This window comes from Dipodomys spectabilis, unplaced genomic scaffold (assembly GCF_019054845.1).
Source record: "Dipodomys spectabilis isolate Male_0828 unplaced genomic scaffold, ASM1905484v1 ptg000264l, whole genome shotgun sequence".
Taxonomy (NCBI): Eukaryota; Metazoa; Chordata; class Mammalia; order Rodentia; family Heteromyidae; genus Dipodomys; species Dipodomys spectabilis.
The window spans coordinates 4,385,605-4,400,319 of NW_024870941.1; the positions used below are offsets into that span (position 1 = coordinate 4,385,605).

The 14,715-nt window shown below is 44.3% G+C and overlaps 1 protein-coding gene across 1 annotated transcript in view; it reads right to left on the bottom strand.

The window, feature by feature from the left end:
- The window catches only part of Zfat (zinc finger and AT-hook domain containing), a 166,065-nt gene that overhangs the window by 42,079 nt on the left and 109,271 nt on the right, over positions 1-14,715 (bottom strand). The window lies entirely within an intron of this gene.

The window sequence follows — 14,715 nt, forward strand, 5'->3', positions numbered from 1 at the left end:
GACGACCATGATTTCTTCATCAGATTAATGAACAGCCACCTACTGCACGCGTCCATCGCTGTCCCAGCCCGCTATCCATGCTGCAACCTCGGTGTCTTTCCTAGGACATTCCTTAAAGAAAGCCCACACTCCTTCGCCTTGCTCTCTTCTCCAGCCTCCACCCTTGCCTCCATTCTGAGCCGTTTCACAATGTCCCCTGCCCTCCCTGCTTAGTGGCTTTGCCACTGTACCCGAGTCAATGACAAAGTCACACTCAGGGAGCCTTGAGGACTGCCAGGCCCCACCATGCGCGGGTATCAGTAGTACAAGAGACACAAGAGTGCTTCCTAGTCAAGATTTCTTGGCCTGACAACAATCTTGCAAGACCTGAGATACTTCTCATTCCAGACAGGGAAGCTGAATTTAAAGACGTTATATAACCTTCCCAAGGTCAGAACAGTTGAAATGTGTGCAAGAGCAAACGCTAATATTTAGACACATGTTGAGGTGATACTAACGCCTTTGACCAAGTTCAAGAATAGCAATGAATAACTCCAGATAAATAAATGTTCTCAAGGAATTCGAAGTTCACATCATCCCGCACAAAGGCAAGAAAATGGAGTATGTGTTGGATTAGACAAGAGTTTAAAAGATACACCACTTAAGAAAAATGATGTTGTAGGCCAGGTGCTGATGGCTCACACCTGTAATCCTAGCTACACAGAAGGCTGAAATCTGAGCATCAAGGTTCAAAGCCAGCCAGAGAGGAAAGTCCCTGTGAGACTCTTCTCTCCAATTAGCCACCAGAAAACCAGAAGTAGTGCTGTGGCTCAAGTGGTAGAGTGCTCTCCTTGGGCTGAAGAGCTCAGGGACAGCACCCAGGACCAGAGTTCAAGTCCCATGACCCACAAAAAAAAAATGAAAGAAAGGAAGAAAGGAAGGAAGGAAGAAAAGAGGGAGGGAGGGAGGGAGGGAGGGAGGGAGGGAAGGAAGGAAGGAAGGAAGGAGGGAAGGAAGAAAGGAAGGATCGATGATGTAGTATAAAAGCCAAGAGGTTCCAAAGACATTGCAGGGTCAAGTTCCATGCACCACTGAACCACAGTACCATGCAAAAGCTTCTAAACTCTTCCTATGCCACAGTCTTTTCGTATGTAAGATGACTTAAAACCCTGCAGTAAGGTCAAAATAAGATGCTCCATGTAAAGCACCTGGTACATAATATGCCTTTCCAGATGTCATTATCACCACAGTCTTTCTCAGAGTGGATCTGTTATAATGAGAAGACAGGAAGGAAACAGTAGAAAGCAAACTGCAGCAACAAGAAAAATAACAATCTCCACAGAACTTACAAAGGACAAAAACCAAGTTTCAGGGCTTGGGGTTTTGTTTTTATTTTGTTTGTTTGTCTGAGACCAGAACTCAAACTTGATGTTTCATGCTTTCATTTATTTGCTGGTGCTCTACCACCTGAATCATGCCTCTAACCTCCAAGTTTTGGTTTTATCAGGCAAAGATGAAATGTAGAAGAGATGTCTACCTCTTTAGCTGCTCATGAGAGAGCATGGGGCACACAGTAACGTGGAAATGGCTAACGCCAACAGAATAATGAATGGAAACAAAACCACACAGGCCACAGAACACCTGCTCACCAGACAGGTGCTAAGAATGCTCACAGAAAGATCTGGGCCAACAGAGGCACCTGTGCTCAGCTACAGATGGGTGCAACCACTCTGGAAAGCAGCAGGCACCATCTGGGAAAGCTGGTGTATCCCAGTGTACACATCCTCTTTGAGTGCGCCTGCCCCGAGAAGCTGGGGCTGCAGCACCCTGGGACATGTGTACAGAGCCCCTTTGCTACAGAGCTCAGGAAAGCAACACATAGCAAGAGCCCAATCATCAAGCAGCAACAGAGGGGATAGAAATAAATACATTGTATGTTGCTAGGTCCCCACAACAGAATGCAGTAATGCAAAGAAGCCAGTGGCTCACACCTGTAATCCTAGCTACTCAGAAGGCTGAGATCTGAGGATTACAATTCAAAGCCAGCATTTACCCTAATGTTTACAAACAAGACCACACTAAAGCTACCAGCACAACTATGTTTATTGCAGCATTATTTACCATAGCTAAGATATGGAACCAACCCAGATGCCCCTCAGTAGATGAATGGATCAAGAAAATGTGGTATATATACACAATGGAATTCTATGCCTCCATCAGAAAGAATGACATTGCCCCATTTGTTAGGAAATGGAAAAACTTGGAAAAAATTATATTAAGTGAAGTAAGCCAGGCCCAAAGAAACGTAGGTCCCAAGGTTTCCCTTATTTGTAATATCTAGTATATGTATGAGTCAAGCGGAAAAGGTCAGATAATGTGATGTCAGGAAAATGAACCCTTAGATGTGTATTTTAATGTTTTTTTTCTTTCATGCATGTGTTTCTAACACATTTATAAGATTATCTCTTTGTTGCTTTGTATGTCCCTCCTCCACAGTATAACCCCTGCTTTCACTATATTTGATGTCAGTATAACTTGTGGAGGAGATGGGGAAAAACCAGTTGTTTAAGGATACAGGTGGACCTGTTGCAACAATGAGAAGTACAAGTTGTCATGTCCAAAACGAGCTTTACAACATTGGTGCGGGGGGGGGGGGGGGGGGGGGGGGGGGAAGGAGAAGGATTGGGATTAGGGGGGGAGGGGGGAGGCTGGGAAGGGATGTGAAGGATAAACAAAGGAGGAGGCTGCAATGCTTGGTAAGAAATGTACGCATTATCCTGCCCATGTAACTGTAACTCCTCTGTACAGTATGTTCACAAATAAAATTAAATTAAGAAAAAAAAAACAAACAATTCAAAGCCAGCCCAGACAGGAAAGTCCGTGAGACTTTTATTCCCAATTAACCACCAGAAACCCAGTGGCACTGTGGCTCAAGTGGTAGAGAGCTAGCCTTGAGCTGAAGACTTAAGGGACAGCGCCCAGGTCCAGAGTTCAAGCCCTACCACCAACAAAAAAAAAAAAAAAAAAAGAAAGAAAAAGAAAACAAAACAAGTAGAGCCACATGTAAAAGCAGGGTCCAGTCTTACCAATACAAGATAAGTAATAAGGCAAAGTTCTAAATGAATATACAAAGCCAGGTGCTGGTGGCTCATACCTGTAATCCTAGCTACTCAGGAGGCTATCTGAGGATCACGGTTCAAAGCAGCCCGGGCAGGAAAGTCTGTGAGACTCTTATCTCCAATAAACCACTAGAAAACTGGAAGTGGAACTGTGGCTCAAGTGGTAGAGCACTTGCCTTGTGCTGAAGAATGCAGGAATAGTGCCTAAGCCCAGAGTTCAAGCCCCACGACCGAAAAAATAAATAAATAAATAAATAAATATACAAAGCACAATATATCCATACATAAGTCCATGTATATAATTAAGTTGTTCAAAAACACACAACACTGAATGATTTTCCTTATACATACAAACATGGCAGATAGACTGTAAAGAAAATAAGAAAGCAATTCTTAGGGAAGTCAGGATAGGGGAAGAAAGGTGTGTCTAGAAGGAGTCTGATGACTGGAGGTAGTGTTTATCTGGGTGGTGATTAGACATTCACTTGCTTACTAATCAATCTTTATTCCATATGTTCGTATTATATAAAAATATTCTGATATCATTCTATTTCATAATAATAAGAAAAGAGGTGGAGACAAAAAGAGGATGACTATTAAAGGAGCCCTGTATGAAACAGATACCCTCCCCAGGTTTTAAGAAGGAGTTCAGACAGCCTGAGTGTAGTCGCCATTAACAAGGCTGGCACCAGTAACATCTCTACCTGGCCACCCTAAGGGAATTTTAGGTTGTTTTCTTTCATCTGTATGATGAAAACTGCTGATTCCATTATGTGAGTTCTAACATTTCCACCAGAATCCAAAATGTCCAAAAAGGAGGATGCCGCCAGAGTGGCAGGCTCGCAGAGAGATTCACTGTCACTCTGGCATTGGCTGGTGTAAATCAAGTCCCCGGAGGAGGATGGTCCCCTGGGCTTTGACGGTGAGACACCTGTAAGATTTATGGCAGTGCTTCTGCAGCTGAGGAAGCCTGGCAGGAAGATGGAGTTTTTTTCATTAGTGTCTGAGGTAGGCATCAATCCCCCTAAAGTGCAAGGCAGTACCGACTCACCCTGAGGAGGGTGCAGATGGAAAGGGGACCCCACAGTTGTGAGAACTCATCTCCCTCCCAGACGTAATTCAGTTACTATTGAAACTTCAGGGGCAATTTCCTCTAATTAGAGCCTGGAAAGTGACAGCTCTGTCAAACTGAGGTCTCACCTGGGCCTTATTTCTGGAACAAGGCAGTCAACACAGGTGCTTCTGGGATGTGCTGCCCACTATTTGCAAAGAGAGGTCTGTGATCCCAGACATTTTTCACAACCCATCACTGGCAGGTGTTTCTGGTGTCAGATAAACATGGACTCCATCTAGGTTCAGCCACATGAAAGCGTCTGTGGCTATGGGCAGAGCTGATCATCTTATTGTAGGGATTAGGGAGAATGCAAACAGCAGTCTGTGCAGGAGGCTCATTAAACTACTGTCACTGACAGCTCAGACACAGAGCTTTTGTGCAAAAGAAACGGAACACAGAGTACACCTTGTACTTGTAGTGTGGCCAGGTTCATGGTATGTTTGTAACAACGAGAGCAGTCACTGGGGCAGGAGGCTGCCCCGGGGTGTGAGCTGACAGCCCACTCTCCTTCCCTGGTGCACTGATCTCCAAGAAAACTGTCTCCTGCAGATGGACTAGCTGGGGGACTTCTACAAGTGTTTTGTTTTCCAGATGACTTTGGTCAGAGCATCAACAGCAGGCTACCGGTTGCACAGTGGTTCTTCTGGCACCTGTCTGATGCTGAGCCCCCTTTTCCCCTGCTTCCCTGTTCCAACTTAGGGCATCTGCTTGGTACAGCCCGTCTCGACTACCCACTACCCACAAGCCACCTCCAAATCCTACAGGCCAGATAGGGTTAACATTACTGCAAAACCCAAGATCAATTACGGCTACATTTCCACAGCTTTTCAAAGAAAGCCACCAATAACAGACTATGTATAAGCCCTTTTACAAGAATCTCCACGGAGATTCCTTAAATGTACTACAATAATGAAGCGGGCATAGCAAAATGATACATTTACAGAATTAAAACCTACTCTTTGCTGACAGACAGGTCCTGTGGGCTGGCCTAGTCTCTTCGATCTTTGGCACCAGCCACAGCCCGATGCACAGCATCTGATGCATTTAAAGAATCCTAAGAACCCAGGAAGCTGACTGGTCACACTAGGAAACAGCGTCTCACTTCTAAATCTCATTTTAACCACACTATACCCTCCCGGCTGAGGGGGAACCAAGGGCTCAAGACCCCTCACGAACTGAGAATGCACAAAGAACCCAGCAGGACCCATAATGGATGATGTGTGGAATCCTTGTGGCTCCAAGGCCTGGACGCTGCACCTCCATCTAGAAGTCAGCTGTGAGAGATCTCTGGCCCTGAAGTGGTGCAGACTACCCCCTTACTCATGCCTTCCCGATGAAGTGCTGACAGCAGACCATAAACAAAACACTGTACCTCACAGAGCTCATGTCCTACCCTAGCATCACAAATGAGCAGGATGTGGCTAACAAAGGCCTGAAGGAGGTGAGAGCAGCCATGGCGTGTGGAACAGAGCAAAGAAGGGAGCGGGCAGGCGCAAGTGCAGTGAGCTGGGGACGATGCGGGGGGGGGGGGGGGGGCCTCAAGCAACCACAAGCCCAAGGAATCACCACAGGGAGTGGCGCCCCCTGCCCGCCTCAAATCACAGGTACACAGAGAGTTGAGTGATGCCCTGCCCATCACAGAGATGGGCAAGAACAGAGGCAGAAGCAGACCCCAAAAGACGTGCCACCAAGAGAAGCACAAGAAGGGAAGCAATTTCCCTGCACTCATGTTCCTCATAGCTACCACTCGAAGATGTCTGCCAATGCTGAAATGACAGGATACCGACAGCGGGGGAGACGCATTCCCTTCTCCTTGTACCAACGGCCAAGTATGATGAGGGCAGTTTGTTTGTTTGTTTTTTGTTTGTTTGCATGCCCAAATGTTGCCCTGTATTGTGAGCACGCCTGAGAGCTGGGTCGCTCAAGGTCAAGGCCCATCCAGCCAGGGGAGAAAAGCTTCGTGATTACAAATCTTGAAGCCAAGTTGGGACGGAGCACCAGGGCTGACCACAATGAGAACAAAACCAAGCCCAAGGTGAAGATCCAGAAAGAAAGAAAAAGCTGGTCTTCACATCGTTTAAGAAGCACAGTGCTATCCTGGTTTAAAAATAAGGCCAGAGACAAATTAAACAATTTAAAAGAATAAATGTTTTAAATCCAGGGGGTACCGCAAGTTCAAAACTGGCTTGTGTTGAGGCAATTATCTTATCACAATAAATAACAGTAAATCAATCCCCACTAATTGCTTTCTGTGCAAGAGCTTAGAAGACTCTTTAGTGTTCTCTGATTATTGATTGTTTTTTATCACTGGTACTGTCAAAAATGTAATATTTTCAAAGAATATACCTCATCTTCTTTGGTGGACAGGATTTCAGTTTAACATAAAAAACTATGCTTTCCATTCTTGCCTACAGCCACATTGGAAATATAAAGCAAAAAGGAAGATGGCACAACCAAGGTTTTAACAGATTTCAGTTGAAAGCAATTTAAGCAAAGGCCCCTTCTGACCACCCCCACCTGCTATCACCTTTCCCCACACACCCACACCTGTGCTCAAAGGAAACCAGAGAGGCATGCAAACTCAGGCTCTCCATTGCCCTGCAAATTCAGCGCTGAAAAGCAAAACAAACAACACAAGCACAAAGCTCACACTTCTCTGGTCTCTCTCTGCCCCTGGGTTCAGTGATTGCTACTGAACTTGGAAACGGTCTGCCTGCCATCATTACACTGAGTCAGCATTAGGCTCCAAGGTTTTGCTTGAGTTTTAATAGCTATACAAACAACTGTGGGCTTATATAATCAAAGCAGTGGGAGGGAAGAAAAGGACAAGAAAATCAAAAAGTCCCTGGGTTTTGGACAAAATGAGGGAAAGTACTAAATAGAAAGTTACTGTTAACAAAGGCATGAATCGAAGTCACAGTACTGTCACTTGAAAACTGTACTATTCCTAAAGATGCTACCTAACTACATTCTGGGCCTTAGTTTACTCATCTGTAAAGTAGGGGCTCTGGTACCAACCTTGTAGGGTTTTTCAGGGCAAGCTGAAGAATGCATACAAAACGCCTGCAGTGATGTCAAGCACAGGGCTCCTCAGCTCACCTGATCACTGTGCCAATTCCCCATCTCCTGTGGGAGGTGTGGAAACACTCCTGTGGTAGCTCTTCTATCCTGCAGACAGCGGGAGAAGCTGTGATGTAAACACGAGCACAGTACCCTCACAAGCAGCTGCCTCCACAGGTTGCATGGTAGACACGCAAGCTGTTAACCTGAACTGGTTATGGTGTGTGCCTTCTTGGTATTCTTATTTGAGATCACCTCCTAACGTCCACTCCCTGTAAAACTAGGAGTGAATTATTTCTCCAGCCACATCCTTGGCTGGCCTCATCCCATTTCAGTTCCCTTCAGCATGCAGATAGTCTTCATGCTCAGATATCTGGACTTTTCTACATAGATCCACTTCACACAAATACATTATGAAGGCCTTTGGGACTCATTTCATTATCATGGATGATAGAGCAAGACATCACAATAACTTCCTTCACTTTGTGGGGATCACTCAATACAGAACTTTCAAGCTAGGGATTGACACAACAGGCTATTTTATTAACTCAATTAAAACAAAGTTTAAAGCTTATGGGGCTAAAAGACAGGAATATAGTCCTTGCTGCATAACTTTGCTGTATAATACATTTGCTATTACTGTTTTATGCCCTTTGGCTGCCCAGAACTATGAGCCTGGCAAACAACAGGCCTGGCTTCCCCTTGAAAGCCCCTTGCCCAATGCAGTACCTGGTACCCAGGGAAGGTGTGTTGAGCCAGAGAGCAAATATCTCATATGCCAAATGAATATTTAGTACTTTACCTTTACTTGGTCTTTTTCTGTTTTTTGTTTGTTTGTTTGTTTCGCTTTGTGCTGATATTGGGGTTTGAACTCAGGGCCTGAGATTTCTTTTTTTTTTTTTTTACTCAAGGCTGGTGTTCTACCACTTGAATCATAGCTCCATTTCCTGCTTTTTGGTGCTTGACTGAAGATAAGAGTCTCACAGACTTTCCTGCTCAGGCTGGCTTTGAACTTGATCCTCAGAGCTCAGCCTACCGAGTAACTAGGATTACAGGACTGAGTTACCAACCCATAATTATTTTGTCTTTTAAAATAGTGAATTATGTTGTTCCACATGGAACACTTAGGAAAAGTCCTTCCATGATAGTAAAATCAGAGATTAGAATCTCCCTTACCTCTCAATAGTTAAAACACTGTAGCTACACAAATCTTAAACTGTGAGACATAATACATTCCTTAAGCTTCATAGCCAAATTTTTGAAGATTCAACTGTGTATAGATACGTGTCAAATTCAACAGAGCATTTCAGGATGAGGTTCCTGCCTGGCTTCTTAACTCATCCTACCTAAGGGTTTTCCGGCCACAGAGAACAGGGCAGCCTCTGCCTCAGAGGATGGAGTGGAGCTATTTGCTGAGAGGCCGGGACAGCCACTCTGTCAGGAAGAGAGAAAGCTAAGGCAAGAAGGAAGCTTCGTCATTAAGTCACCCTGAGCAGTTTCTAAAAGGCACAGGTGACAAAACCTGCTGATTTCACAGCGCTATTTTTTTCCCTCTCTCAGACTTGCACATTCACACACACACATTTCTGAGTCAGCCTCCGCAAGTCAGGAAGCCGTCAGAGCCGCTGGAGCTGCACAAAGGACAGCCCACCTCCATAGGCCCTGTCGCACTGGGCACTTGTGGCGTGTTCCACTGCAATGAAAAACGTGCATAAACAGTGACAAGAGAGATGGGTGACAAGAGAGGTGCGTGCAGAGTGAAACCCCTAGTCAGAGCAGTAGAGTTGCATGGGCAGCAGCTACAGGGGGAAGGGGCAGGGCTGCTGAGGAGAGATGGACACTGCCAGAAGGCACACATTACCAGACCTCTACACAGAAGGTTCACCTGATTAAAGGTCCTCCACGTTGAGTGCAAGCATCAAATCAGTAACTATGAGGAAGAAGCCAGCAAAACCAGATGGAGCTGCAGGGAACTGACATTGAGAAGCATGCGGTAAATGTCTTTATTCATAATCTCCATGCACAGAAAGGTGAGGTATGACAGGGAAGACACAGATGTAGGGGACTTGCTTAAGGTCATGTGAGTGATTATCACAGATTCTGTGATAATCTGACTATAGACATGGCATCTAATGGCAAGAGAAGGGAGGCTTGTGCTCTAAGCATGGAGCTTCCTCCAACCACAAGCTGGGGCTGGTTCTACAGGCACTCTGCGGTCCTCCCTGCCCTACAAATGCTGTGTGGACAAAACCCTTCCCAGAGAGCTTCCAGGGCACTCTCCAGGAGATCTGTGTCCACATGGACAAGCTGCTGCCTCAGTCACCTGCTTCTGGTAAAATCCTCCCCCACCCACCCCCCACCCCCCCACCCCCACTCCCATCCCCCCCACCCCCGCCACCATGTCAGTGTAGCCAGGAGAGGCTTGCTAGGAACAGGCAGGAGCTCTTCACTCTGCAGGCATCGTGGAAGGCATGTTTGAATCCCAGGGAGCATTTGTGCTTCCACTTAAGCTACAGAAAACCACAAGTGCCCATGGTTCCCACACAGGCAGAACTTGTTTTTTTTTTAAAAAAAAAAAAAATCCATCTGATTACTAAAGAGATGCAAAGCCTAAGTAAACTAATTCCAGAAAGGGACAAGCACTGCCTGTGGAAGAGAAACTGTCGTCAGCCTGTTATTCCTGGCACAGAGCCTTCTCATGCTTCGTTGTTAAGAGCTTCAGCAAGTGGACGGAGGAAAGCCCACCACCACCTTGGCTCCAAAGTCAATAATTGCAAATAATAGCAAAAAGAAAAAGAACAGCAGGCCCAAAAAGCCTATGAAAAAGAAAACCTGACACCTATGATGAGATTAAACACAATTTAGTTTTACGCAAATAATATGAACGTGATCAGACTGGGCTTAACCTCACTTTAGTTCTTCTGGGAAACTGGAGTCATTTCCACAAAATTAGGAAGAAGAAATAGCCAACCAACAGGTAGCAGGTGCCATACCATCTTTGCATAAAAATTACATTGCTTCATTTAATACCTCCAACACATGGGAACAGAGATCACTCTCATCTTACAGACAATAAAGGCTATAATAAAAAAGTTAAATTATGGAGTGAGAGGGTGGCTTAAGTGGTAGCATACCAGCCATGACTGAAAAAAAATTAAATTCATAGCCTACAAGTGGCACAGTCAAGAGGATTCTAAATCCTGGGCTTTGCTATGAGACCTCATTGCTCTGAGACTTGAAATTTGGACCAAATATGAAAATACCAAATAGAATCTCAATAGCATTCCAAAATGCAATTTACCACTGATTTCAAAAAGTATTTTGATGTGGGGTAGTTTCTAGACTGTCGTTTGTAATTACAAATCATTGCTGCTTTTTAATTAAACGTATTAAGTAGATAAAGCATTCTACTCACATAATTTAAAAATTAGATACAGAAGCAAGTCTTACTCTAGTCCTTTCCTCCCAACAACTCAGTTGCTATCCTCACCTGACTTATCATTTCTGTTTGTATTCTTATAGAAGACTTGAAGCAAATATGGAAATGTAGATATAGTTTGGGGCTTTTATAACCTTCATTTTGCATGTCATTATATCATTCAACACAAGTAACAGAGAACTCCTGGAACCTTATAGCTACAGAAGATTTGGTGGCTTGGATATCCTACTGTCTATTCAATCCTTGCCCTATGTGCAGACATTTTCATGAGTAACCAAAACAAAATTCCGTTGTTACTTTGCATAGCTACAGCCTTTTCAGCCTGCAAGTTCATCTGCAGGAGATCAATCTGTACAAATGGCAATGCTGAGTCAGAGCACATGCATTTACAGTTTTGACAGATTCTGCAAACCGACCACCGGGGTCACGGCCACTCTCACTGCGTCCACAATGTATCAGCTCTGCTGTCTCCTTATGACCTCCAGTGGAGCAATAGGCCTCTCAGACTCTGGACCATTTACCGAGCTAAGTGAAAAAATCATAATCTAGTGTGGTTTTTCTGATTCTTTTGTAAGTGAAGTGGGGCATTCTGTCATGTACCCAAGAGCTAGCTCCCTTCTTTATAATCTAGTCCTTTTATATTCTTGCCTTTATGAAATAACCACTCATAAAAATAAGGCAAGGATCAAAAGGCCAGTATTATAGGAAAATAAGAATTATTCTAGCTGCTTAATGTTTTTAATTTTAAAAGTATCTTAAAATATCATATCCAGGTTTTGATATCTAACAGATACACTAAGAGCATAGTTTCCTGGAATGAATGAGATAATCCATCAAGTTTGCAAGTAATCCACGGAGGCAAAGTGACCCAGATCAGCTAGAAGGGCAAGTCTAAAGAACTACTTCTGCAAGGCTGTGATTGAAGCCCAATCTCACCTTCCTCTGACTTTCATCCATTGCTTCTCTCTCCTCCTCCTCCTCCTCCCTTCCTCCCACACACCTATCTTGCACCTTCTCCTCTTTCTCTTCTCCCTCTCCCTCTCTCCCCTGCTCTCTTGCTCTCTCTCTCATTCTCTCTGTATCATCCTCCCCAACAAGAATACTGCACAACTACTTTGTGAAATCCAACTTCGCAGGTAATATGACTCCAGAGAATCAAACATCTACCTCTAACACATCATGTGCAATGATACATGCAATGCTAGCAAAAAAAAAATGAAGCATTCTCTTCAAATGAAAAGATCAACTTTATTTTAAAATAGTCATTTATGATACAGACGCAAGGTGATTGCTAGCTGGACTGGCCAGCCTTGTCACTGAGAATATTTATCTAAGAGATCCACAAGGTGAATCCTGCCTGCTAGCCATACTGTCTAACATGGCAATGTGTGGGCTTAATTATCAGCAAGAAAGCAAGGGGCTGGGCTGATAAATGGAAGGAACCCCCACTTACTTAGAGATGTCTGGGCTTAGCCAGCAGTCCATCACATACATCACAAGCAAGTATATTCACTGTTAATTAAGGTCAAGAGTACTATGTGTTCTGGATAGGCTCATATGTCTGTAATCCTAATCAGAAGGCTGAGATTTGAGAATCAAGGTTTGAGGACAGCCTGGCCAGAAAAGTCTATAAGACTCTATCTCCAATGAACAAGTAAAAATCTGGAAGGAGAACTGTGGCTCAAGTAGTAGAACACCAGCCCTGAGCAAAAAAGCTAAGAGACAATGCCCAGGCCCTGAGTTCAAGCCTGGATAGTCACACACACAGACACACACAGACACACAGACACAGACACAGACACACACACACACACACACACACACACAGACACGATGTCCATTTGCTATAAGATTTAAGCCACATTAAAAAAAAAAAAAGAAGAACATGCACTAAAAACATTTTGCAAGGTAAGGGTTCTGTAAGCATTTTTAGAATCTTAGTGAACACTAAATAAATACATAAGTAGAAAACATGCCATATTTTAAAGTATAGGAATTTGTCTATTTCCATGTTTCCTGCCATAAACCATATACTGTAAGATACATATCTACCTCTAGAAAAACAAACTGGCTTCATCTTGCAAGCTTACTGCAACAACTTTAGTTAATATCTACCCAAGATTCTAAAGCCAAAAATGAGATTGGTTAAAAAAAAAAGATAAACAATTTCTTTGGAAGGTGTGCCATTGGTATAGTGTGTGTGTGTGTGTGTGTGTGTGTGTGTGTGTGTGTGTGTGTGTGTGTGTGTGTGTGTGTGTGTGTGTGTGTGTGTACATTATGAACTTTCTGATATCAGTAAAAATGTTCTACTATCAGGAGATGTGAAAGCAAAAACAAAACAAAAAAACAGTGAGATATACTAGCAGAATAATTCCTCTCCAAAGATGTCTATCTCCTAAGCACTAGACCCTATATCCATATTATTCTAAGAGACAAAAAGGGATTAAGACTGTAGGCGGAATGAGTCATGTGACCACTTTGTGGGTTATCCAAGTGGATCCAGTATTGTCCCAAGAGCCCCTCCAAGTAGAAGAGTGGAAGACGTGATGAAACATGGGACGCTGGCTCCGAAAGAGAGGAAGGGACCAAAAGCCAAGGCCTGCAAACGGCCCTTGGAAGCAGGAAAGGTGAGGCCTTGAGTTCCTCCTGGAGCCTCTGAAAGGAAACACAACCCAGACACACCTTGATTTTATCCTAGCAGAACTCATGTTGGACTTTTCAGAATTAGGGAACTGAAGGTTAAAAAATATAGTTTATGTTTATCTTGGTGGTAGTCATTATAGCAAGAGGAAGCCAATACAGGGATGATGAGGAAAGTGTAATTGCTGTCAAGATGAGCGTGTCGGGCATGGAAAGTTCTTCATGTGGCTGCCAGTCCCAATTACCTGAGAAACAATGCCTAACCAACTGGCATAGGAGGAGAGTGATGAGAGGCCAAGGTTGGCTTTAGTACTCCTCACTGTGGCCCCTCATTCCCAGCTGGGGCACCACTCAGTAGGGAGTAAGCCCAGACCCGCTGGAGGGCCATGACCCAGGGGCCGGCTCAGAGCAGCAGCTCCAGACGTGGCATGACGGCAGGAAAAGGAAGGTAAGTACGCATCAACGATCTTAACCACGTGATCCCCCTCCTCCATCTCCTCTGCACCCAAAACTGAAGGTTTCAGGGCCAAAGACAGCTTCAGCTGTGCCTGACTAGAAGGGAACAGGAACCGTCCACATTGCAAACAGCACAGGGATGCAAAGGCCCACAAGAGCTGGAGTTGCCCAAAAAATGACCCTTCCCAATGGGCCTAAGTTTCTCATCTATAAAGCAACAGTTGCCTTAGTTTTCTGCTCTCAAGCATGATAAGTGCACTAAGTCCAAGAAAGTTTGGTTTCCCAAAGAAACGCATCGTGTCCTGTGAGATGTAAAATAAAGCTCTTCATTTTAATTAAGTACATAGTAGGTGTCATGCGGAAAACCTCTGGATTCAGGCTGCAGTCCTTCCAGGATGGTGTATGGGGAGACTGGGGTCCATGGCTGTGGGGCTCATGGTACAATGCCAGCACCTATGAGATGGCTCAGTGCAAGCTTTGAGGTAAAGACCAGTTCCAGAGACGTTATAGAGCCATTTTCACATTCCCACATAAGCAACAGCAGCAATGTTAGGGTCAGAATGGCCCTGAAGTGAGCAAAAACTTGTATAGATTAATCTGCTGGTCCAAAGTTCTTGTGCTCTATAACTGTATCATAGACAACGTTAAACAAAAACCATCAGCTATATTAAAGAAATACGACTTAATAGTTATTAAGAAGACAGACAAGCCACCATCTCCCGAGCTCCTGCCACCTGCCAGGCACCTGAAAACTACTTCCTGCCCTCACACTTTGTCACACTTGTTCTACCAGGTGATTCGCTTGCAGTCATCTAAAGGCACAAGTATATGTGCCAGAGCCCACAGTCTTTGCTTTATCACTCTGTTTTGTGAGTAAGAGTATGCCTTGTCTTCTGTCTGTGTCTTCT